This window comes from Protopterus annectens, chromosome 9.part0 (genome assembly GCF_019279795.1).
Source record: "Protopterus annectens isolate FY-2018-M chromosome 9.part0, PAN1.0, whole genome shotgun sequence".
In the NCBI taxonomy this organism is placed as follows: domain Eukaryota; kingdom Metazoa; phylum Chordata; order Ceratodontiformes; family Protopteridae; genus Protopterus; species Protopterus annectens.
This window is the reverse complement of record NC_056743.1, coordinates 111,133,855-111,160,504: the sequence shown is the minus strand read 5'-3', so window position 1 is coordinate 111,160,504 and position 26,650 is coordinate 111,133,855. Positions and strand designations below refer to the sequence as shown.

General features: G+C 35.4%; 1 protein-coding gene across 1 annotated transcript in view; it reads right to left on the bottom strand.

Annotated features, from left to right (window-relative positions):
• Window positions 1-26,650, bottom strand: part of CHRM4 (cholinergic receptor muscarinic 4) — a 1,937,157-nt gene that overhangs the window by 230,874 nt on the left and 1,679,633 nt on the right. The window lies entirely within an intron of this gene.

Genomic DNA, 26,650 nt, shown 5'->3' with positions numbered 1-26,650 from the left:
GTTGAAGGTTGTGCGTCAGTGCTGGCAACTCGGCACGTAAAAATCTTCTGCTAATCATTAGCGGACCGGAGTTCCGCTGTGGCCAGGAGCAGCCTTACGTCAACTGGTGCACTAGGCAAAAGCGTTACACGGCACCCTCCTCCACACCACTTGGTGCCCCCATCCTGGTCTACCTACAGCAAATAAATACTAGAAAAGCTCCCCTGTTAGAACAGTACCCTAGGCAGCCGCCTAGTTGTCCTATGCCTAAGGCCGGTTATGGCTGTGGCGACCCCTAACCGGGAAAAGCCGAAAGACACAACAACAACCTGCGTCTGACAATGTACACTACAACACTGAGTTAGTAGTACAGTGTCAGCTAGTGTAGGAAGTGCTCTTTATAGTACTCTGTTAACTGTTGCAGAGCAGATAGGCTCTCGGTAACACCACCAGAAATCGTTCACAACTCTAGGGAGAATATCAAGCTACTCTGATTACATACAATACTATGAACTTCTACATTTGTTTATCATTTTTTTCACTTTTCATAATACTTTGCTAGTTGGGCTATAAGGAAAAGTCTGTGCAGAAAGCTGGTAATTCATGTTTTAGGAAATTGTAATGCAGTACCTGGGACACAGAAAGGCTTACCTTGATGAGAAAGCCTTATTCAAGAAGGTTTCGGCATTGTAGTAAGCTTTTCCGATACTTATATTAGTTCCCATCGCGGGGGGATTTAGAATCTAGATAAGTTTTGCAGATGAAGCTGCATGCTAATGCAACTTCATGGGGAAAAGCTAATGTTAATTAGCCGTGTGCTGTGTTCTGGAAAAGTCTGTGGAGCCTGAGTTACAATAGGAAAAACTGAATGCCATTCACTCCTATGGGAGCACTTATAGAAGAAGTACAGTGAATCCATATGGTTAGGGTTGTGTCTGTGTTTGGGTTTGTAAGGGCAAGAATGAGTACATGTATCTGCCCGGGTGATCACGCTATAGTAAGTAGGGGATGTCGCTAATTGCTGTTTGAGCACACGTGCACTCACGTTTGTGTGTGTCTGGTCACATATTACAGGGTATGCAAGGGATGCTAAGACTAGATATGTGTGTGGTTTGTCTGGGTGGGTGGTCATAGTATGCTAGGTAGGGAATCCCAAGTCTGAATGTGTATGTTTTGGAGCATGCATGCATGTGTGTGGGTGACATTTCCCTCAATATGATAGTGTGTGGGATCCTGTTTGTGGATGAGCGGATGGATGAGAGTGTACGGGAATGGCTGGGAGTACCTGGGTGTCTGCGTGCATGTGTTTGTCTGTTGGAAGGGTGCCTTTGCTATTGCATTGCATGGGCTGCTAGGGAATGCAGTGGCATTGGTAGGTCTGACAGTGCAGTGTGTTTGATTCAGAGAAAAAGACAATAAGCCAGTTATAATGCATTTCTCTGTACAGTCTTAACCACGTCTCTGAATTAGAATTTCACTCAGTTGAGTTAATTTTCCATCCCACATTGGACAATTAATGTAGGCAGAAAGATTTTCTGAGTACTACCTAATGGTGTTCTCGGCATGAGAGAAACAGGAGAGGTGGAATTATTAAAAATGAAAGTTGTGCTGTTGACCTATGTAAATAGTTATGTTTGTTTTATAAATGAGTTGTTTATTTATTGTTTTAAAAACAAATAAAAAATTAAAGATGACACAAGACAGAGAAACATATTTATTTATTTTTTTACCCGAGTTCATAACTGATTTAATAGATATGATATACTGTACTTTGTAATGTTTTCAGCTAGTGATCATTTCAGGTTAAATTGTTGTTTACCAAGAAACTGACAATGTATTATAAAAATAAAATCCCTAATGAGTTCATTAAAAGAAAAAAAATCAGCTATTTTCAGTGATTAAACGTATATTTGTGGTGTTTCTGTTGTTGCTATCATTAAAATATTTTTTTTCCATTTAGCAGTGCTGCATGTTTTCCTACTCAAGTTATTCCATGCATTTTATCTGACACTGTAATTGAATAGTAATGTGATATATATTAAAAGGAAGAGTCAACATACTGCAGACGTATTAATCATTGAAAAAAAATATTAATTTGAAGCACAAAAACAAACTTTGGTAACTGAAAATGCCTGCTTGACAGGAAGTCTATTTTTCCTTTTAATGATTAAATTACTGATCTTATGTAACAGACTAAGTCTTCACACTTCATGTCCTGAAAATAATTACCTTACATTTTCATATATTCCTGAATTGTGTCATATCTCAGATGCATATTTCTCAGAAAGACTTAGCTATATTAAGCCACCCTCTCTATGAAAAAAATACATTGCCATTCTTACTTCCCTTTCTCTCTCATACAATGGATTGTAGTTCTCTCAGTGGAATGCTTTCAAAATTCACTAGCCTCTTGGCACTGGATTTATAAGATGTACTTAACTTGTTCTGTCTACTAACGGGAATACCTTTTCTGCATTTTATGTAGCCTTCCTTAGCTTTCCTGTGCAGATACTGAACATGTTGTATCTGATCTCCTGTAACTACTATTTGCTTCTTGTCTTTATAGAAATGACCTCTCAGACTTCAGAAAATATCACATGGTGCATCATAAACTGTGTGGACAGAAGGGTAACAGAAGGTTATTTTCATGTTGCGATGCCAGTTATACATCACAGTAATCCTGAACCCTCTTTGTTGAATCAGATAATATGGTTAAGTGTTGGTAACGTCACTTGAATTTTTATTTCTTCTCCTAAAGCTGTGTACTCCTCCACTCCTTTTATTTTCTAGGTGAAGTATTATGTACTTCTTGTATTGACTGTATTTCTGTAACTTTGACAAATCTGGTGTTGTCTTTACCACACGATCTAAGATTTAATTCCTGTTGAACATACTGATGTCCCACATTAATTGCACACTTTGCCTTAAAGGCCATTGGCGCTGGGCACTAAAATTTAGATTTTCTGGCATTAACCTGGATGTTGCAGCAATATTTTATTGCCTGTCTTCCTTGCCTTTTTCTCTGGCAATAAATACTGTGTAAGAATAAATTTCCCAAGGTACTGAAGCAGAAATCCTGCCATGTCATGAAATAATTACTTAAACAGCAAAATAGCTAATCACCCACTATTTATTACAGTTACTACATATATGATTATAGTAAAATGGCAGATCATTACATTTGCAGGTCTAGTGCCTTGCAGCTGGTGACCTGACCTCTCTGAATGAGTCAGCATGTTCAGGCAGATACTGCCTAATGAAGGGCCTGCCTTTCACATTTTTTTTCCATTATCAAGCTTTTTTCTGCATAAAGCCCTGCTTTTTTTAACAATATAAGAGTATTTAGACTTTCTTGTGTTGCTCTTGCTGCTGAAATAAATGTTTCTGTAGTGTTCCAGTTTGGATGTACTAGTTAAATGCATCTTAATTTAAGTCAAGTGTAGGCATAAATTATCGTGTGTGTGTGTGTGTGTGTGTGTGTGTGTGTGTGTGTTATAAGTCTTAAAAGAATATGAGGCAGAACTTGCATAAAAATTCATTTTTAATAGTGGAAAATTAAAAAGCAATGAAAAATACAAACTACTTTCTCATTTCTTTTTGCAAATAAAAGAATCAGTACACCTTCCCTTTCACTCTTACTGGTACCCATCTGTCACAAATCACTCCTGACACTCTTCTCCACACACTCCACTCTGCCTGCACTCTCTTCTTCACCTCTCTTCCACACTCACCATAATTCTGAACTGTTTTGTATTTAAACTCATCTACCTTCACCAACTCTACTCCCTGCATCCTCACCATTCCTCTGTCCTCCCTCTCATTCACACATACATATTCTGTCTTAGAACTACTGATATTCATTTCTCTTCTCTCTAGAGCATATCTCCAGCTATCCAGGGTCTCCTCAACCTGTTCCCTACTCTCAGTACAAATCACATCATCTGCAAACATCTTAGTCCACGGGGATTCCTGTCTGATCTTATCTGCCAACCTGTGCATCACCACTGCAAATAAGAAAAGACTCAGAGCTGATCCTTGATGTAATCCCACGTCCACCTTGAACGCATCTGTCACTCCTACTGCAGACATCACCACTGTCACACTGCCTTCGTATAGACCCTGTACCACTCATACATACTCCTCTGCCACTCCAGACTTCCTCATACAATACCACAACTCCTCTCTAGGCACCCTGTCATATGATTTCTCTAAGTCCACAAAGACACAATACAACTCTTTCTGACCTTCTCTATACCTTTCCATCAATACCCTCAGAGCAAACATCGCATCTGTAGTGCTCTTTCCTGGCATGAAACCGTATTGCTGCTCACTAATCATTACTTCCCCTCAACCTAGCTTCCATTACTCTTTCCCATAACTTCATGCTACGACTGATCAATTTTATTCCTCTGTAGTTACTACAGCTCTGCACATCACCCTTATTCTTAAAAATTGGTACCAAAACACTTCTCCACTCCTCGCACATCCTCTTACCTTACAAGATTTTGTTAAACAATTTGGTTAAAAAATGCACTGCTATGTCTCCTAAACACCTCAGTGCTTCCACAGATATGTCATTCAGACCAACAGCCTTTCCATTTTTCATCCTCATCATAGCTGTACTTACTTCCTCCTTGCTAATCCACTGCACTTCCTGATTCACTATCCCCACATCATCCAGCCTTTTCTCTCTCATTCTCTTCATTCATCATCCCCTCAAAGTACTCTTTCCATCTGCTCAACATACTCTCCTTGCTTGTGAGTATGTTTCCCTCATTATCCTTTATCCCCCTTACCTGTTGCACATCTTTACTAGCTCAGTCCCTCTGTCTAGCTAATTGGTGCAGATCCTTTTCTTCCTCTTTGGTGTCCAACCTTTCATAAAACTCGCCATACGCCTTATTCTTAGTCACCTCTCTCTTCACCATATGGCTCATCTCCACCTACTCCTATCTACTTTCTAAAACTGGATAGGAACAGTAAATTAAAATGTTTGACATTTTAGCAGCAGACAAGTTTAAGAGCCTTGCCTAGAAATATCAGAAAACAGGCATTATAAATTGATCTCAAGAACGTTAATAAACTAGTAATTTTAATGGAACACTTATTAGTTATGACACACTGTATCAAACTGTATTATCTAAGTCTAATAGTGTAGTAAAACTGCATCATCTTTTGAGCCTGGCTCCATGGCACAGAAGGAGCCAGCCCTTAATGTGACTCAGATGACTGGGTTCAATTAGCAGCCTAACAATGAAGGAGCCAGGTAGGGAGGGACAGAAATGAAGGAGGCAAGGCCCACTCACCTCTCTTGAGGTGGGGGTGGCAGGAGCTGCATGGGAAACATACAAGAGGTGCAATTTCTCAGGTGGAGACCAATAACATCACTTTTTCTGCTTGAGGGTAGGAGTCAGGGCTGCATGCTGTCGAAGTCCCTTGCAGATGTGAGAAATGACAAGTGTAGACAGCCCATTGCATGTTCCCCTTCAGCTCTGCAAACCAGGCTTCTGCAGGGAAATGTAGTAGATCTAAGTTAAAAACCCTCAAACTGCCCCAAATGGCTGTATAAATTATAGCCTCTACCTGCTGACCATCAGTCCTGTGATGGGGAATAAATAAGCTGATTGGCCGGGGGGGGGGGAAGGGCCGACGGTCATCAGGCCATGGCTGCAAACAGCATAAAAAGTGCTATCTTCTGGGAAACCAAAAGCAGCAAGTAATGTGATAGCATTTCAAATGTGGAGGAGTTACATTGCTAATTTTTGCATTAGTAATACTAAAGAGAATGGTACAAGAAAAAAATGTGAAAACTGTAATGCACTCTACCAGTGAAGTTGTATCTATGGAGTGTGATGAGACTTCATCTAGAATAACTGATTTAGTGTTACGTCACTGTGTTACAGATACGCTGGGGCACTGTAGTGTATTTCTAATGGAAGGGAAGTATTACGTCACTGTGTTACAGCTACGCTGGGGCACTGTAAGTATTATGTCACTGTGTTACAGCTACGCTGGAGCACTATAGTGTATTTCTAATGGATGGGAAGTGTTACATTACTGTGTTGCAGCTAAGCTGGGACACTAAGTGTTATGTCACTGTGTTACAGCTAAGCTGGGGTGCTGTAAGTATTATGTCACTGTGTTACAGCTAAGCTGGGGCACTGTAGTGTATTTCTAATGGAAGGGAAGTGTTACATCACTGTGTTACAGCTACGCTGGGGCACTGTAGTGTATTTCTAATGGAAGGGTATTTTAAGCTCAGAGTACAAGTACAGTCACCCTTACCAAAGATTCTCCTTGTACGTAAGCATATAATTACTAAGCAAAAAACACAGGCTCTATACATTCAAGGTAACAGAAAATATACGCACACACACGTAGAAATGCAAGCTCTTACTGAAAAACTGTTTCATCCTGTAGTTCTAACCTTTGATTTGACTCATGATGTAATATTAGATAAAGATTTCCTCCTTATAAAACACTAGAGAAATGTGGGAGAAATGAGAATCCATAGATACAGTGTGGTAGATTGATGCACTTAACATGAAAAAGGTAGAATAGTAGCTCAATATATCAATTTAGTATAAGAATTTGAGTGGAGAAAGACACTGATACTCACCCTAGAGGTCCATATTCAAAACCAGGTGAAGACAGTCAGCACTGAAACTTCATAAATGGTCAGAATTTGTTTGTGATTAGACAATAAAAAGGATTCTGTCTGCAAGGGATGTCAGTATATGAAGTGAAGGTGAAATAGTAGGACATGCTTAAGTAGATATATGGATTCCTATCAGATGATCGAGTTTTCAGAAACTCAAAATTCATATTGGTGAGACAATAACATTGAATTTCTGAAAACCTGAAATTTTTGAATGGAGATAGTGGTACAGTGAGGATCAGGAAATTTACTGTTTTCTTCAATATAGTGTGATCTTGGAGCTGGTAGGTGTAATTAGAAGGGGGTGTGGGGGTACTGTAAAAAATATTTTTTCTTTTTAATGTTCAAGTTTACAGAAATTCGATCATATCATCTTGCCGATATGAATTTTGAATTTCTGAAACACACACACACATATATATATATATATATATATATATATACATACACACACACAAATACAGATAGATATAGTAATATATATATATAGATAGATAGATAGATATATGCATAAAGACGTATATGCACACATGGGTCCACTTCTTTGTCTTGAAAGACCAGAATCCCAAGTTTCTGAATATCGAACTCAGAATCCCGAGGTTCTGAATTTCGAAATTAAGAAGAACAAAAAAAAAAAAAACAGAATAGAACCTCAAAACCCTGTGTTTACAGGAGGGTAACCCCCCCCTGCAACTTAAATATACTACCTGCGAGATTGCGCTACAGTGCCAAACAGTGCAGAATGGAAATTATACCATTCCCTTCACTGTAGCATGATCTCACAGCTAGTATATTTAAGTTGCAGGGTGTGCAGGGGTCTTTAAAGGTTCTATTCTATTTTTTTTTTTTTTTGTTCTTCTTAATTTTGAAATTGAGAACCTCAGGATTCTGAGTTCGATATTCAGAAACTCGGGATTCTGATCTGTCGAGATTAAGAAGTGGACCCGCACACATACATATACAAGACAGAAGTCTTTTCAGTGACAGACAAAAAAATGGAAATAAAGACAGCAGTCACTTTTTAAAGTTCTGTTTTACCCCTTTCTGCAATGCACAGAAATCTCTGAGTTAGTATCTTAATATCTCAGTCTTGCTCCCACTGAAAAAAAAAAACTTCAGAGAACCTCACCTTTGGAATTATCAACAAATGTTCTTCATATTAATCACTGCTGCAGTAGCCTTAGCTATATGGGTTATATCCTACCAAGGATATAACAGCCGGCTAGCTTCCAAAGCTTCAGGGCACCTTCCATGCACCCAAACTGTTAAGCAGCTCAAGCTGACCTGACTAAAGGACAGTTTTGGGCTTGAAGCCATTCAGTGCTTTCCTGACACTGAGGAGAATGTTCCTCTGAAGTTTGTGAGGATCGATGGTTGGCATGCGCTTTCCACAGCTTGGCAGATCAGTTCCTTTTGAGGAAAAAAAATTCCATTTTGTTACTTTTTATTGATGTTTTATTACTTTCCTCTTCAGGAAAATTATTTTAAAGCTAGAAGTATTGTGTTTTAATGGATTGTCTTGAGACCATAGTTTTAAATGGAGTACTTGTCATTGCTATCAGTTTAAAAGTACAGTTAACTAACTGATAAAATATTTTCTGTGGAGAGATTGTGCTTATTTTTCTATTGTGGGGCTGCTACAGTGTTTGGACATGCTTTTTATTGTGGTTTTTTTTGTCTATTTTTGGTTTAACCATGGAACAGATTGCCAGTCCCATGGTCAGTCCTTCTTCCCTCTCAAAAAGAAAGTTAAGAAAACAGCTTTTGCCACCACAGCAGGCTAACAATTTGACTGAGCCTTAGGAGGGTGACTCTGTTGTGCCATTTGTTGTACCTCAGACCACTCATCTTTTACCCAGGATCCCTCTTGTGTAGCCCCTTCAGCCACTATGGAATGAGGTTAGTCGCATCCTCTGCAGCTGTTGGGATCCCCTTAGAGGACAAGAGAGAGCCACTTGCTGGTCCTGGAAGAGGGAACAGAAAAGGTTTCCTTGTTGTGTCAGAATGCTGAACCCATCCTTTGGAGAGGCAGCATCTGCCATTAGTATGGTTCATAGGTTAGTACTAGGCTAACTGCTCTTGTGGGCCATTTTAAGCCTAGACAATTACCCCATGTGAGAGTCAAACCCTGCACTTTGTTTGTAAGGTGAACACCTTAACAATTATGGCAACCTCCCATGGGCCCATATTTCCTGTCAAAAAGAAACAGGAAAAGTAAGCATTACCTACTCCTCCTCCTCAAATTACTTTGGATAGGAGTAGTTTACTGGGAATGGCTCAGGAATTTATTCAGGATACTGATCCTTCTTGTACAGTAGTTTCAGATAATAGTAAGAGGGATGCCTCCTTTCCTGAAGAGATTCAAGCTTCTGAATTTGAACAAGAAGATGCAGGGTTGAACTCATATTTTTGATTGAGACACACAGAAGAACTCACTTTCTGATTCTCCCAGTGGGGGGTTTTCTTTCTTCAGACTGCTGTTAGAATGTCTCAGTGTTTTCAGTTGGAGAACATGGAGGTTTCTTCAGTCCGTCAGAAAATACTTTGAGTTGTTACAGAAGGATTTTCCAAAATCTGCACCCATTCCTTCTGTCCTGTCTGCTTTAAAGGATGTGTCTCTTATTGCCTGCAGTTTTCATGATAGCCAGACAGCTGTCCATGAAAAGACAGGATGTATGAAGTTCCTTGGTCTTTTAAATTTTTTATACACTATTCCCAAACTTGACCCAGCAGCTATAGCCTTAGTTGACTCCTCTGCTGTGAAGTGCTTAGTTAATTCCAATCCTATTCTTTTTAATAAGGGTGAGAAAATTATTGGTAGGTATGGGAAAAAATTTATACTTCCGGAACTATGAATTTCAGAATTTTAAGACTAATATGTTAAAAGTTTGTTCTGACAAACTGTAAACTTGTTAGGAATGTTTTATCTTAGACTTTCTTCTTGTGAAGAAAAATCTGTTTTAAATATATTTTCTTCCTTTGCACATGCCACTATTCATTGTTTGCAGTGTGTGTATGACTCTGTTGATACCTCTGCCAGGGCTGTGGCCACTGGTACACTTTTAAGGAGGTTTGCTTGGCTGCATTCTCAGAACCTTCCAGATGATGATAAAAATGAGATATTACATTCTCCCCTAAGTGGTGATTTAGTGCTTGGACCCTTTGTTGCATAGGTGACCAAAAATAGTAATGAAAGGAGCAAGTTGATCCAGGGAATCTCAGATTTTCAGCCCTCCTTTTCCAAACTGTCCTAGAGATTTTCTTTCTCCTCATCTAAATTTGGCAAAAAACAGAATAAACTGTCTCAACAGAATTCAGGTAAGCAGATGTTTAAGAAGTGGCAAAGAAATTCCATAAAGAACTCTCAGCTTCCCAAAAACAAGGACACTCCAACAAGTCTGAATGACTATTCAAAACACCTTGTGACCCCCCCTCCTAACCTGGCCCTTTTTTCTTCCAGAAATTACAAATTTGCATATTTATTTTGGCACCTGATTGTTTCAGACAGATAGGTTCTGAAAATCATTCATCAAGGTTACAGATGGCAGTGGAAGGAAATTCCTCCTTTCCAGGGTGTCATTCCTCATAAGGCAGATCAGATTTTTGTTTCCACCTGTTCTTCTTCACATGCTATCCCAAGGAGTGATAGATCCAGTTTCTCCTTCCCAGCTGGGGAAGTGGTTTTATTCAAGGATGTTCCTAGCCTCATAGAAAGAAAATGCTTGGAGACCAGTTCACGATCTTTCTTTCCTAAACCTGTTTGTGATAATGTCCAAATTCAAAATTATGTCACTTCACAACCTTCTCCTTTCAAATATCTTGATAACACTAGATTTAAAAGATGCTTATCATCTCATCCCTATTCATCCAGACTTCAGACATTTCTTAAGGTTGTGTGTTGTCCTGATCACATCATCAGTTTTCTGCCTTACCCTTTAACAATCCCAATCTACTGTAGTAAGTGTGTTCACAAGCATTTAGGCTCTAGTTATAGCTCAATGCAAGCTTCAGGGTATCCATATTTTTCTGTATTTAAATGACTTGCTTAGCTTTGCAGAGTATTTTGTAAAATGTCAGGAATCTCTGTCTTCCACTAAATATTTTTTTTATTATTTCAAATAAGATGTCTTAAACATTACATGAAATAAAGATAAATAACATATTTACAATTCTAAAACATTACTAACTTCAAACCATTATATAACTATTTACATTGGTGTCTATGCAAATAACATTGAAATTCTATATTATATAAAGTTAGAAACATAAGATGATATATCTTCTTCGATCTTTTCGAGTATTTCCAGTACTTTCATCCAAGAGTAATAGTAAGAAGTAGATCTTTTAGTTCTGTTCTTCACTGTTAATATTTCCATGTGAGCAACTGTTGTTGTTAAAGTCTCAAATTCCTTGAACGTAGGCGAAGCCTCATTTTTCCAGTGTATAGTTATGATTTTACGTGAAATTGCCAATAGTGACCATAGGATTTTAGTGTCTTTTGTTGGTACACAGTTTGGAATAGGAGAGTTGAATAAAATTAAAGACTTTGTTAATTGAAAATTATCATTATAAACAGTCTGAAAATAGTTAATGGATTTCCAGTACATATTGACACATATACATTCATAAAAACATGCTGCCAATCTGCTTTTATCTTGGTATGGCATCTCCAACATTGATCTTCAATAGAATACATTTTGGCTAACCTATGTGGTGTATAGAAACTTCTGTGTAGATATCTCCAAGTGAATAATTGCCTGTATTTTGATAATGTAGAAAATTTGGAAGATTTTAGAATATTACTTTTTTCTTCTTCAACTGGAGGATGGTTGTTTATTAAAGTATAATAATCCCAGTATGATTTTTCATGATAGTTTTTTGTTTTTTTTTAACAATTTTATAGATATTAGACAAATAACCTGTATCCTGATAAGGCTGTTTTGTGATATGAATAAGGTATTCAATGAGTTTTGGAGCTTCATGTCTAACTGAAGGTTGCATTTGTTTTATTTTATTTATGAGAAAATGCCTTAGATTTTGTAAAAACAGCCAATTGTCTTTATTTATATTATAATTATAAATTATCTGTTCCTTTGTTAGAATTTTCCCTTTCTCTATAAGTTGATGCCAAAAGAGTAATGTTTCTTCTTTAAGTATATTTATTTTAGATATTTGGAATGTATCTAGAATATTTGGTGTAAAAGCTATAGGGAAAATAAGAAAAATCCAAGAATTAATATTTGGTATTTTGTTTATATATGTTTTGAACACTGAAAGTGTAGAGCTTACATAGTTTGATGGCAATTTATTAATATTATTCCTTTTCCTAAAAAATAATCTTTTAACATCCATATAAGGGGTGATGGTATTACTGTTAAGTTGTCTTGTATGTGATTATAATTGATTTCTATGTAAATCTGCTCATGGGCTTGTTTCCATATAGGTGTGTATGAATTATTTAACCATAGTGTTATGTTTTTAATAACAGATGAGGTAATATATAAATCAATATCCGTAAATTAATTCCACCATCTTCCCAATCTGGCAAATGTTTATTTAAGGCTATACGGGTTTATTTGGAAACCATAGAAAATTTAAAATTAGTTTATTGTATCTTTGAATAATATATTTGGGAGGTGGCAATGAAAAATTTTGTATTAAGTATAATATTTTGGGAAATATGATTATTTTAATAAGATATAATCTGTCTGCTGTTGAAAAGATATATTTATTCCAGTAACCAATTGTTTGTTCTATTTTGTCTAGTATTTTATTATAGTTAAATATTAGAGAATCTGTTAATTCATTGAGTAGATTTATTCCCAGATATAATAATTTACTTTCTGTTACTATATATTTGGAAAATCTTTTGTTTATATTATTTTTTACAATTACAGTGCATAATTTTAGTTTTGTTTTCATTAAATTTTAAGCCTGAAATATTTTGAAATTTATTCATGGAGTTAAATAGAACATTCAAAGACTCATTTGCATCTGAGAGAGTTAATAGTATGTCATCAGCAAAGAGTTGGATTTTAAGGTTTAACATTTTATTAATACAAATGCCCTTTATGTTATTGTTTGATATGATTTGATTTGCAAAGGGTTCTATGAGTAATGCAAATAACAATGATGATAAAGGGCAACCTTGTTTAGTTCCCTTTTTGATTGTTATAGGGCCTGATCTATATGATAAAAAATAAATGAATAGCGAAAAGCAACTGGAATGCACGAAAAACTTTAATACAAAATTAACACTGAGCGCTTTCACTCACCACAATGCAGGTTTCATCAGAGTAATAACTTAATGGAGCAGCTTGTTTTATATAATACTGTCTGACCAATGATATCAATTCATCAATTAATAACATCAATTAAAAACAAACGTCAAATAAGAAATAATTATATATATATATATACATAACTAAGCAACTTGTAACCCTTGTTGTCATGTTAATAAAACTTGAATTATAAAACTTGAATTATAAAATATCAAATTTAAATAAATTTAATACTAATAAATATACAAATAAATATATAAATAAATGTATATAAATAATTAGATAAATATTTCAAATATAATTGTAAATATAAATATATTGTAAATATTAAAATATATTTAAAATATATTTAAAATATACTCCAATTATATCATCTGTGCATTTAATTTTAACCTACTGGAAATAGAGATCTGTTCATTGATACCAGGTTTTTTACACGCGTTCAATCTCAATTGCCATAAACATTCCCTCAACTCTAACAATGCATTAACATCACCTTCATTTGTCATAGTTTGGGGTAGTCTATCTATAACAAAAAAGAGAAATTTCTTAAAATCCGGGCATGATAAACTGTGTACAAAAAGTGCGTTGGTTAGTTTTTTATTTTTGATGTCCCTATTGAGTTCTGCTATTCTTTCTTTCAGTTTTCTTATGGTCTTTCCTACATAAAATGCCTGACAAGACAGGCATATAGCCACGTAAACCACTAATTTTGTATTACAATTTACATGACCCAGACACCTTATAGTACGATGATATCCCTTAACTGTAACATAGGGTCCATCCCTAATAAATCTGCATGACCTACAAAATCCACATTTGTTCATCTGTGAGTCTTTAAACCTGGTCACACTTTCATAATAATCTTTTAAGTTTCTACCCCTACTAAAAACTACTACAGGCTTTAAGCCTATTTCATCTAAAATTTCGCTTTGATTGTTAAAAACATTCTCCCATACTTCATTTATAATATTTTTTATCTTATATGCATTGTTACTATATGGCAGTATCATAGCATTTGTTCTCTGGCCATTGTTGTGATTCTGTGTACCTCTGTTTAACAATCCATATTTTAATATTGGCTGATAATCAGTGTATCTCTTTTTTAAAATCTCCTTTCTAATGTTCTGCAATAACCTGTTAGGATAGCCTCTCTCAGTCAACATGTCAATTAAATAATCTATTTCTATTTCATAAATATTGTCCTCACTAATCATCCTAGAAAGCCTTACCATTTGTCCTTTAATCAGACTACATTTTTGAAACTCAGGATGACAGCTTTTGTAATGCAAATATGAATTTGAAAATGTTTTTTTCCTAAAAATATTTGACTCCAATTGATTGTTCTTTTTATATATTTTAATGTCCAAATACTCACTACTATCGTTATTAACATTATATGTGAATTTTAAAAATGTAGTCGTACAATTAAGGTATTCAATAAATTCTAATAGTTCCTCTTGACTTCCCTTCCAAAAGACCAGGATGTCATCAAGAAATCTTAAATAAATATCTATTTTTGACCAATATTTACATCCAAAAATAAAATTCTTTTCCCATGTGGCCAAAACCAAATTAGCATACACGGGGGCACATCTTGCCCCCATAGCCACTCCCGAACATTGCTTGTAATACTCCCCTCCGTGTCTAAAAAAATTATTTTCCAATACCATCTCCATCATTTCTACCATAGTTTTTCTCTTAACTGTATGCATATTACTATAAAATTCCAACCTTTCTTCAAAATATTGTAATTCAATAATACTTATTTCTAATCAGGTTTCAAAAAGGTACAAATATTTAGATTAAGGTAGTATCATTTCAAAATAATTTAGGGTATTAATAAACATCATGTTAAAATCTATAACTGTATATTTCATACATCTGTTGAAAACTATTTACTGACATTACTGTATAATACAGTACCATTGTTGTGCAATTGTTTTAGACTACTCAAGTCCAAAACCAGTGTTTAAATTAATATTTGCAAAGTCATATTGGAATAAAAACATGAATAGTTCTGAAACCACATCATATTTCATGTTTAACATAAACTGAAATGCAATACAATGTACAAGTATATTAATATTTCTTTAGTAGACATTAAATATGTTCCTCTGATTGCATTTTTCAGCTTTTCAAAGACAATTTCCATGGCTGGAGACAACAAGATCACAATTTAGACATCTCCCTTATCCAAGAGAATCCAAGAGACTACTTATAATGTTGTTACTTGATTGAGTGTTTTGTTGTTAACACTTCTATCAACTTTCAGAGGGACTTTGTATAATCAAAACTGACACAGTACAGAGGTAAAACTGCAGTGCACTTGACCACATTTTTAAAGCAAACATCTATGTATATCACATATTAACTCTTACAGCTTAGACTGACACTTAACCAGTGAGTTTATCTGCTGACAATAAGTGCTGGAGATATAATTTTGACTTACTTAACACCAGTAATTTAATCTTATGACTGAATAAAAGTATACTGGAGAACATATCAAAATAATGGAAGCTGCTAAGATTTAAACTATTATGTATGAAAATGTTACAGGTTAAAATTCCTAACCCATTTTGCAGTAAATAGACAAAATGTATTTAAACTATGGGGTAACACCTTTATTATGTCAAAAGGTGTTTAAGAAGCTTGTTTTTCCTCTAACATCAGAGGATAGCTATGATGATCCATGCACTGCAAGAGTATTATTTTATCCTGGTAATTGCTTTATGACTGTATATAGAAATATTTAATTAAAATCATTAACTGGCATTACAACAATATTTCTCAGAAAAGTTGTTTTATAGTTAATGACTAGATAGAACGCATCATTGAGAGGATACATTTATCAAATGTCAAGTGCTTTAGCTATAATGTAAGTGTCTCCTCGAATTAATCCCCAATGAATTTACTGCTTACTAAACTTGCAGACTAATATTGGCATCTTTTCATGTAGTCATATTGGAACATGAAAATACAGGTCTGCTGATTAGGGACAATCAGGCTCTCAACTGCTAGACAATACATTTGTCTGCAGAAAGGTTTAAGAATTATAGTTGCATTGTCAAGCATTTTTGTTTACACTAACAGTAACATGATATACCCGCATACACTAGTATTGTGTCATTCTTGATAATGTAAAAAGCCAGGTGATATTATAAGAAGGGTGAAGCCACAGCCAGGTAATATAATAAGAAGAGTACAGCCGCAGTCATTATTCAGATGAGCAAACGGGAACAGCATGAGCCATCTAAGGATGGATAGCTCGTTTAGTACCTGCCACAATGTATGTTCATAATACATGGTAACTTAGTAATAAATTAGGGTGTGGGCTAAGCCTCTCCCTCTTCTACTCAAATTAGATTTAATACAATATGTGTGTAGAACACAGATGCTTCGACAAAGTTCAAAGCTATATGGGATATAAATATTGTATAATTGACACATTGGGTTAAATCCACTGTTGTTATGTTACTTATTATAGTTGTTTATATAATTATTGATTCTACTTTCTCTATCTAGTATATTATACTGTTATTTAAATGTTTGATTTGCTAAATGTACATTTAACCTTCTTGTTGCATCCCATTTGTCCACTTGAGGGCATATTTTGGTAGCAGGACATTAGTAGTATTTTGTAGGAGCACCAGTGTGGGAAATGGCAATTTTCCTTAAAATAAACTTGTCAGTTGCTTGACATTTACTAGTTTCTTTAGAGAATTTGTAAAACAGCAGTGATTTTATTTGCTGATGATTAATTTCTGCTCTTTAAACTCTGCTGTATAAAACATAGTAAGGGATAGTTAAAATGTCTGGAAATCTAAACTGATAGAAAGACAAGCAGATATATGTCCTTATCTATCAAGGTGCTAGAAGACATCAGTAGCCATAAACTGAAAGTGCTTCAAAATATATATATCTGTGTATATTTATATGAACCTTTTATATTATTTACGTTTCCTTAGAAGGAATTTAGGTTTCTGTATCTTTAAATGTGAACCTAGCTTATTTTCTGACTAGACATCAATTAGAAAGAGTCAGGGGATGGCGTACACAAGTAAATGCGACAAGCAATAAGTAACTCAAGTTTCTAGTGATGTTTGTGGCTGTTAAATTGTCTCGAGAACCAAGCGGGAAAAGGTATGTGTTTTTTCTTTTTCCTTCTCTTACTTGGTGACAAACTCATGTAGTGTGCATGCGAGCACTCTAGTTTGCGGAGTAGTGTTCACAACTATCAAACTTTGCACTTTAAACATGCTATGCCTTATTTCTCTACAAAAGAAAAGACAACAGGATATCTAAGCTAGTCACAAGCATCTTTCAACTCCGGATGTCTGGAGCCACAACACACCTGACTTATAGCTTCAAAATATCACTTAAAACATATTTTTTCACTGGACTATATCAGTATGTTCATATGGGTCAAAGGCAGAACATCTTTTAAGATTATTTAAAGTAGTCTTATGATACATCCTAACTGAAATACTTCATTTCAAAAGCAACACATTTCTGCCCAGCATTGGCGTTTATCCAAACAGGGACACTTTTAACTTATAAAAGTAATGCTGTCAGGGATGTAACTGATAATAAGTTATATAGCAGCCATTACTATACCTATTAAGCAATATAACCATATACTGATTAAAATATTATAAGTTAATGAAGATTTTATAAAAAGAAGAGAACAAATAAAAACAACAAAACACAAAGAGAGAAAATAAATAAATAAATAAATAAATAAATAAACTATTTGGGAACATTATTATGCATTGATTACTCTGATTAAGAATATCAAAATAATAGATGGATAATGAAAAATAGAATAATGTTTAAATTATGCTTAGTATATTGATGTGATTTGAGATAAATGTATTTACATTTATGCTAATTTTGACATTTAAAATATAATTGAAAACAGTACCTGTTTTGGTGTAACTTGAAGACAGTAAGAACTTTTCTTTTGTTGTTAGTATTATTATTTAGATTTTTACAGAATATAACATATGTAAGATTATTTGTCCTTTAGTTTTTTTTTTCTTTTGCTCAACAGTTTTCCAATTATTTACTTCAGCATTTCTCTTGATTGTACTTATTGTCCAGTCCATAGATTCTTCATGTGTTAGGATGTTGTTGTTGGTAAGGTATTTTATTGCTGAATCTACTGTTTCAAAGATTTTTATTCCATTTGGTAGAAAAACTTTCAGTCTTGCTGGGAATAAAAGATGGACTTTCAGTTGCTTTTTCTTCAAGGTTTTTTTATTGGTAGAAATTCTTTTCTTTTTGAAACCACCTTTGTAGAATAATCATTGTCAAATCTTATTAATGAATCATTGTATTTGATGGGAGAATTTGCCCAAGCATTTCTTAATATAAGATCTTTATCTTGTGTAGAAAAAAGTCTCACTTGTTCTTACCCGGAGAAGAAGCATTTCCAGAAGCTGCTAGTGATCTATGCACCCGTTCTATACCATATGAAAGAGCTTCAGGTATTTTTGTTACATCTGGTATCCAGGTGGTAAGAAGGGTTATCATATTGTCCCCTTCAGATTTTTCTGGTAGACCATATATTCTAATATTATTTCTTCTTGTTCGATTTTCCATATCATCAAGCTTTTCTAGTAAATATGTATTCTGTTGAAGTAAGAATTCAGTTTGTTGTTCTTCTATTTGGACTCTAGTGTCAATGTCACTTAATGACTGTTCAAAAAGTGATATCTGTCCTTTCTGCTGTGTAAACATTTCTTGAAGCTGTTCCAGTTGTTGTGAGCACTTTTCTTTAAAAGTATCTATTTTATTGTCCATCTTGTCGATTTTTATTGTAAGTTCCTGTATATTTGTAATGAGAGACTGCAGGTCTTTTTTGAGAGAAGAGTCTTGGGCTGTATTCCTTAGATGACTCATGCTGTAAAGCTGATATTGGTGCTGATTTTCCAGTAATTAATTTGACAGGAATTATTCAAGTTCTGACAATAAAATTTTTCTTATAGATGCTCAGAGTTATTAGAAATAAGTTAGTAATAAAAATTTCTTCAAATTAAATATTATTTTGTAAAATTCCTGTCAGGAATTGTATTGAGGTAAGAGAGCTGAAATGAAGTGCAGCTATCAGTTCAGCATCCTAGCCACGCCCCCCCCCAGGAATCTCTGTCTTGAGTGAGAAATCTGTTGCACAAGCTGGGATTCCAGGAAAACATTCAAAAGTCTTTCTTGACTCCCTCACACAGGGTTGTGTTCCTGAGATGTCAATTAGATACCTCATTTTTAAGAGATTTTCTTCCACAAGCAAAAACATAGAACTTTTATGTTAATGTTTTTCTAAGGTTTTCCATTCAGACTTTGGTCACAGCAAAGGAATAACTCAGGATTTTGGTTCTCATGGTATCTATGATTCTCATGATAACCCTGGCAAGAGTCCACATTAAAAAGATACAGTGGTATTTGAACTTTCTTTGGTCCCAGCATCAATATCCTTTATCTGTTCAGATCCCTGTACTGGGGTTTGTCAGAAGAGAAATCACTTGGTGCAGACAAAAGATATCCTGATATCAGATTCTCCCCTTCTCACTCTGCTCCAAAACAGACAGCACAGATGATTCAGAGTTTGCCTGGGGAGCAGTTTCAGGAGAGATAAAAGTGCAAGGAGTATGGTACACCAAGGACAGATGCAAGCACAGAAATATCTGGGAGAGGTTTGCCCTGATCAAGGCACTCAATTCTCTGAACCATCTTTGGTCACTAGGGAACCTCTTCAGGTGGTTACAGACAATATGACAGTGATGTGGTACTTCAAGCAAGAGGGAACCAGGTCATACCTCCATTGCAGACTAGCCATTTTAGCTTGGGATGTAGCATCACAGCACACACTCTCTCTGCAGGCATCCTACATTATCAGAATACAACTGTGTAGCAGACAAGCTGAGCAGGTCCAGGGCAGATCCTCATAAATGGAAGCTAGATACAGGGGTCTTCCATGGTTTGATCCTTCTATGGGGAGTTCCCTAATTAGACCTCTTTGCCTCCTCTCTGAACAATCAACTGGCAAAATTCTGTTCTAGTACTCCATGCAAGAATCCCTGGAAGACAGATGCCTTTTCTTTTCTTTGGACTGGAATGTTCTTGTATGCCTTTACACTAATATCCAGGGTAAATCTGAAGATTCAGAAGAAATCCCCCAATATTATATGGTGACTCCCTTCTCAACCAGGCAGCCGTGGTTCTCCCTTGTTTTGGAAATGGCCACCAACAAATGTCAGAAGGTTCCTCACAGAATGGATCTACTTACACAAGAACAGGAGTGATTAATACACCCTGAAATCAATCACCTTCAAATGACTGCCTAGATGATGTGTCTTAATGCCTTTTAGGCATCTATTATCTGAGGATGTGCAAAAGGTACTAATGGAGGCAAGAGAGCTTACTACTAAAAAATCATATATTAGTAAGTAGAAAACATTTTCGAGTTGGTGCTAACAACATAACCAGCACCCATTAATGTCTAGTTTTCTGTGGTTTTATAGTACTGGTGAGAGTTACTAACATATGGCTTTTCTTACTCCTCTGTCAAGGTTCATTTGTCAGCCATTTTAGCTTGACTGCCATTGGATCCTCCTCTTTCAAGGCAGTCACATATCAAAATGCTTTTGAAAGGGGTTTTGTATCAGAGTCCTCCAAAATACCGGTGGCTCCTCCTTGGGAACTTAATTTTGTCTTAGAGATGCTAACACTTCTTCCATGTAAAGCCAGCTAATCTGGCTGACTTGAGGTTCTTAACATGGAAAATGGTTTTCTGATTGCTCTGACCTCTGCAAGAAGGAGGTTCTTAACATGGAAAATGGTTTTCTGATTGCTCTGACCTCTGCAAGAAGGGTATCGGAGTTGCAAGCTGTTATGGTGAGTCAACCCTACCTCATTTTCCATGAGGACAAGGTTTCTTTGAGAACTAATCCTTATTTCATGCCAAAAAGGGTAGCAAAGTTTACTTTAAGTAAAACTATCCATCTACCCATTTTCTTTCCCGAACTTAAAAATAAGAGGGGAAAGATGTTCTATACCTTGGATCCCCTCAGACAACTTGGGTACTATCTTGGCAGAACTAAATCTTTAAGATCTTTGGATCAATTGTTCATTTCTTGTGAAGGTAAGAAGAAGAGGCAACCTGTGTCAAAACATACTATTTGCAAATGGTTGTCTAAGGCTAGTACCTTCTGTTATATGCACCACAACAAATCTATTCCAGACAGGGTCAAGGCCCACTTTACTAGGATCTTGGCTTTTTATGGCTTTTTGGAGAGGATTAGATTCTAGAAGTATTCTAGAAGCTGCTTCTTGGTCATCTGTACATATGTTTACAAAGCATTATAAGCTTGATTTCTTCTTTAGTTCCCTGAAGCCTAGGAATCTGAATGGCTGTTACATCCTTGGCAGGATATAACCCATATAGCTAAGGATACTGCAGCAATTATCATTCAAGTATGTACTGTTATGGTAAGTTCAACTTATACAACTGCATTTTGTTACAAGAACAATTAGAATTGCAGTGTGGAGCCTTTGCCCTGGTGATCAAACTCCAATATCACCACTGTGGGTAAACTCTGAATTACTGACTCAATGCTAAGATTAACTTCTTTAAAGTACAGTTCATGTTTGCAATGAAAAATATAAAGTAATATGGGGATTGTCAATTTTCCTTCTCAGTTCAAGTAATACTGACATGTGCTGAAAGACAATATAATCTGATGACCACTGTTAACACTGTATATTTGTGTTTCCATCCCAAAGACTTAATACAGGTCCACTTTTTAATTTCAAAAGCCCAAAATCCCAAGTTTTGAAATATTGAATTCAAAACATTGTGTTTTTGTGATTTCGAAATTAAAAAGTGGAACAAAAAAAAAAAAAAAACAAGCAATAAGGCTTGTCCCCTGCAAAAACATTGTTTTAGTTTTATTTTATTTTTTTTCACTTTTTAATTTTGAGTTTCCAAAATCTCGACTTTCTGGGATCGGTATTTTGAAAGTCGAGATTTTGGGCTTTCGAAATTAAAAAGAGAATCCTTTAATACATAAGTGAGTTGCCAGTTCTCAGTTTTGAATTATCTCCTTTTTGCTTACTGTCCTCAAAATATAAAATCATTTATAACAGTTTACCGGATCCTTAGAAGAAATAAACTGTTTCTCACTCCATCTACATAATGTATTTTCTTATTTCTCCAGAAACTGTATAGAAAAAAAACATGTACAGCTGATTAATCTCTAAAAATGATCAAGCAATGTTTAGTGCTAGAAACTAATGGACAGATCTTTAGCTGTTTAAACTGCTTCATTTAGCTAATTAAGCTACCTTAACAGCTATACTCCTCAATTTATTACTACCACCACGCCGAATTTTATTAAAGATAACGGTTTGCTTCAGCTAAATGAGCCTTTTGCCTCAAGGGCATAATTTAGCTTACATTGAAGGTTTGTTATATCGTCCTGGGTATGGATGCAGGACAGTATAATGGTGCTTACAAAGAAGGCAGAACATAATGTTGATATAATACATTACAAAGCCTTGTTACAGCACAATATTTGTCTTGTAATCCTTCAGTGTGTACGTAAAAACCCCTTCACCATCTTTCATCTGCAGGATAACCAAACAAAGCAGAGCATGCTAAGTACATCAAAGGAAGAGATGAGCTATCACTGCATGTAATGCGTAATGCTAAAATAAATACTACCTATCAAATGATGCAAAAACTACAGCAGTTTATTTTAGAGAGGGAAATCAAAATGCAAATGTGACAATGATTAAATTAACAGCAACCTGGTCAGTGAAGTTGGATCAGTTTTAAGTTCACTTCTGTGAAGCATGCACAGGGCAACAAGTTCATTTTTATCTCATTCATTTAAAAAAAAATCCCTCATGATGCATATTTGCTACTAATCTAATGATAGGAAGACTTTATGTACTGTACATAGTGAAGACCAGTTGGTATAACTGTTAAGGTCTTTGCCTCCCATCCTCATGATACAAGGTTTGATCCTGACCTCCGACCAATTGCCTGTATGGTGTTTGCATATTTTCCCTGTGTCTCTGTGGGGTTCCTCCCCTCTCTCAAAAACATGCCAAGTTGTTCCGCTTCAAACTCGGCCAATAATGGAGTTGTGGGCAGCAGCACAGACTCCAGATGGTGCCTGTAAGGAGGAAACAATTGTATAGACTAATCACTTTGAGCATCTACTGTGATGCACAACATCCTCAAGATAGAAGAACACAAATCACAAACTGTACACCATGGCAAGGCAAATAACGTGATGGTGTAAAATATGGCTCTAGATGATTCAGTTATGTTGATTAAAAATGCATAATACTATCCTTTGGTAGGTCATCCACCCCTGGTAACTATCATATTGACAATGCGCCCCTAAAAGCTGACCCACTAGTCAGTGACATGGGGACACAAACTGACAGCAATCTAGCCTTCGATCATCACATGTCTACAGTACTGAGGGAAGCATTCTATGCTGTGCAGCTTAGAAACAAACATGTGGCATCTGGGTTCAAGGAAGTCATTATTCCACTGTATTTGGCAGTCATCAGACCTATCATTGAGTACAATGCCCCCTTTGGTATATACCTAACCAGGCATATCCAACAATTGGAATATCCACAGAGGTTTCTTACTAAAGGAATACAGGGCATAAGAAACATGTCCTATGCAGACTTCCTCAATGGCTTATCTCTTTATTCTGTCCCCTACAGGCTGTTGAAGTTACATCTATGCCTGGCATACTGGACATTGTCAGACACCACTCTGATGGACCTCCTGCATATTTACAAAACAAACAGCACCAGAGGTACTCATTCTAAAGGCTTATACCTTCCCTGTGATATAAATAGGACATGCTGGAGAGACAGGTATGTATTCCAGAGAATACCCCATATCTGGAACAGGCTACTCCATCCATGTAAAGCCCGAGTTCCTCCCTAACCCAATTCAAGTGTAACTTGGACAATTGGATGGGAAACAGGAAATTCACCCCTGGTGTGGCACCTCTGTCTTTAATGGACACAGGCAGTCTGTAAATGGTTCATCTGTCAGGCCCCTGCTTTGTAAATGTTTTATCTCCCAAGCCTCTGCTTACACTTATCAAGGGTACCAGAACTTGCCAGAGACTTGGGCTGCATGGCTAGGCTTAGACAGGCCCTTGTACTGATTAGCCTAGTAAACCTAAGAACCTGAGAAATGTATGTGCTGCTTCTGTTAGCAGCACTGCTGCTTCTCAGTGCTATGTTACCAGATTATTAACCTCTAGAGATACGCTGCTCAGATCTGTTAATGGCTGTTTTCATAGAACCATAAAGGTGTGCATGCAGATGCACTTGTACAAGTGTATGCATATGTATACACACACAATGTGCATACATGTGTATATACACACATGCACACACATGCACAAGTGCACACGCGCATACGTACGCATAGAGCTAAAACCGTACCCTCCACGTTCCCCCTAATTACAGTTGCATACCCACACCTCCACACCCACATACATGCATATGTAGTTTGTTTGTACATGTGTACATACACACACACACACACACACACACACACACACACACACACACACACACACACACACACACATGTTTGCCAGTGTGAAAAACAAATTGAAGCCAGAAGTCTTGAACTTTCATGCATGTTATTTGCAGTGAAAAGACATTAAACCAAAACCAAAAACAAAACATACCTTCCTTAGGTACAGAAAACACAAAAGCCTTGCATTTCTCACATATATTTTTACCTCCAGATCATTACCAAGATGGTAAACAGGAGGAGTTTTCCTTTGTTTATAAAGGTTTATAATTTTCATACTTAAAAGCCTGCATAAATTATTGGATTATAGCATCTGAAAGACGTATTCCTGGATTAAGTGCAAACATTTACTATCACTTTTCTTTACTTGAGTTTGAGTGCAGTTTTTTAAGTACAAAGTTTCAGCAAGTTCCTATATATGTGTATACATGATACATATATAGACACATTATATGTGTGAGTGTGTATATACACACACATATATATATATATATATATATATATATATATATATATATATATATATATATATATATATATATATATATATATATATATATATATATATATATATATATGTATATATATATATATATATATATATATATATATATATATGTATGTATATATACACGTATATATATATATATATATATATATATATATATATATATATATATATGTATATATATATATATATATATATATATATATATATATATATATATATATATATATACATACACACACACAGACATATCCATACATATACACACATGTATACACACATACACCTTTGCATTATCAAATTTACACTTTGCCGAAATTTAAACCGAGATGAGTACTTCAAAACTGGACATTGCAGAACCTTCACTTTGCTAAAGTTTACATCAATGAAACACCTGCTGCATGTCTCACAACACTTGAAACTTCTGAATGGAGATTTCCTCACTGTAGTGCGATCTTGGAGTTGGTATACATAATTTGCAGGGGGCGTGGGGAGCACAGCTCCCCACATGGCAGGTAAATGTAAGAAAATGTATGTTTTTTGTTTCATTGTAGCAGCTGGTGTTTTGTTGATGTAAACATCAGCAAAATGAAGGTTTGTTGATGTCTGGTTTCGAAGTACTCATCTCTGTTTAAATTTTGTTAAAGTGTAAATTTGATAATGCATAGCAGACCCATATATATATATATATATATATATATATATATATATATATATATATATGACTAAAAAAAGAAAAACTCAGAACTTCTCATCTAATTGCATTTGGGTTTATTGTCAGTAGCTGAATAAATTCTTCAGTATCTTTAATGCTGTCTTTACAAGTTTATTATCATAAAATTATTATGCTGTTATGCAGTTAGTAAAATCAAAGCAGGTTGTATTAGTCTCAGCACAGTCACTCCAATAGATTGTATATGTACTATTATAAATACAGAAATAGCCTCAGTACCCACTGATGGGAATATACAGAACACCCTAATCAAAATATAATGATCTAGCAGAACTTTTAAGATTTCATTTACTCTGTTAGCGCGAGTGTGCAAACAGGTGTAATTGCTGGAGATGTTAACATGCCAGGTTTATACTATAGGTAAACTGATAGATGACATAAAATGGAATTTTCTTTTAGTTCATTAACTTGAGACAAAATACAGACAAATCCACAAAATCAAAAATATAATGCATACATCTTGTGTGTATACCTACCTCGGCTAGCTGGAATATTGTATATAATTATGTCATTTGTCAATATCAAACTAATTTATACAAGATGCTTGTGTAACAAATGTATTATAACTGTATGTCGTGTATATCAAACTGTTCTGTACAGATGTCTGTGTTGAAAAGATATTTGCAAAATACTTTGTTTAAAATATGTCCACAGTGTGCACTAATGGAAGAGAACAGTAATGTACATGCACTATTATAACTGTTTAAATGTATATATTTTAATAGTGGAAACTGGAATACAGGAGGTTAACCTCAGTCCAGCAAACTTTGGAAAATATCTGGAATTAAATTACTTTTTAGGCTACACCATAAAGATGTGTCAATGCAGCTAGAGCCAAAAAGCCTGTACTAGGAAGCTTTCTGTATTGTCTTTAGGGTGAACTAATTGCTATTTTGGAAGCATGAAGAAA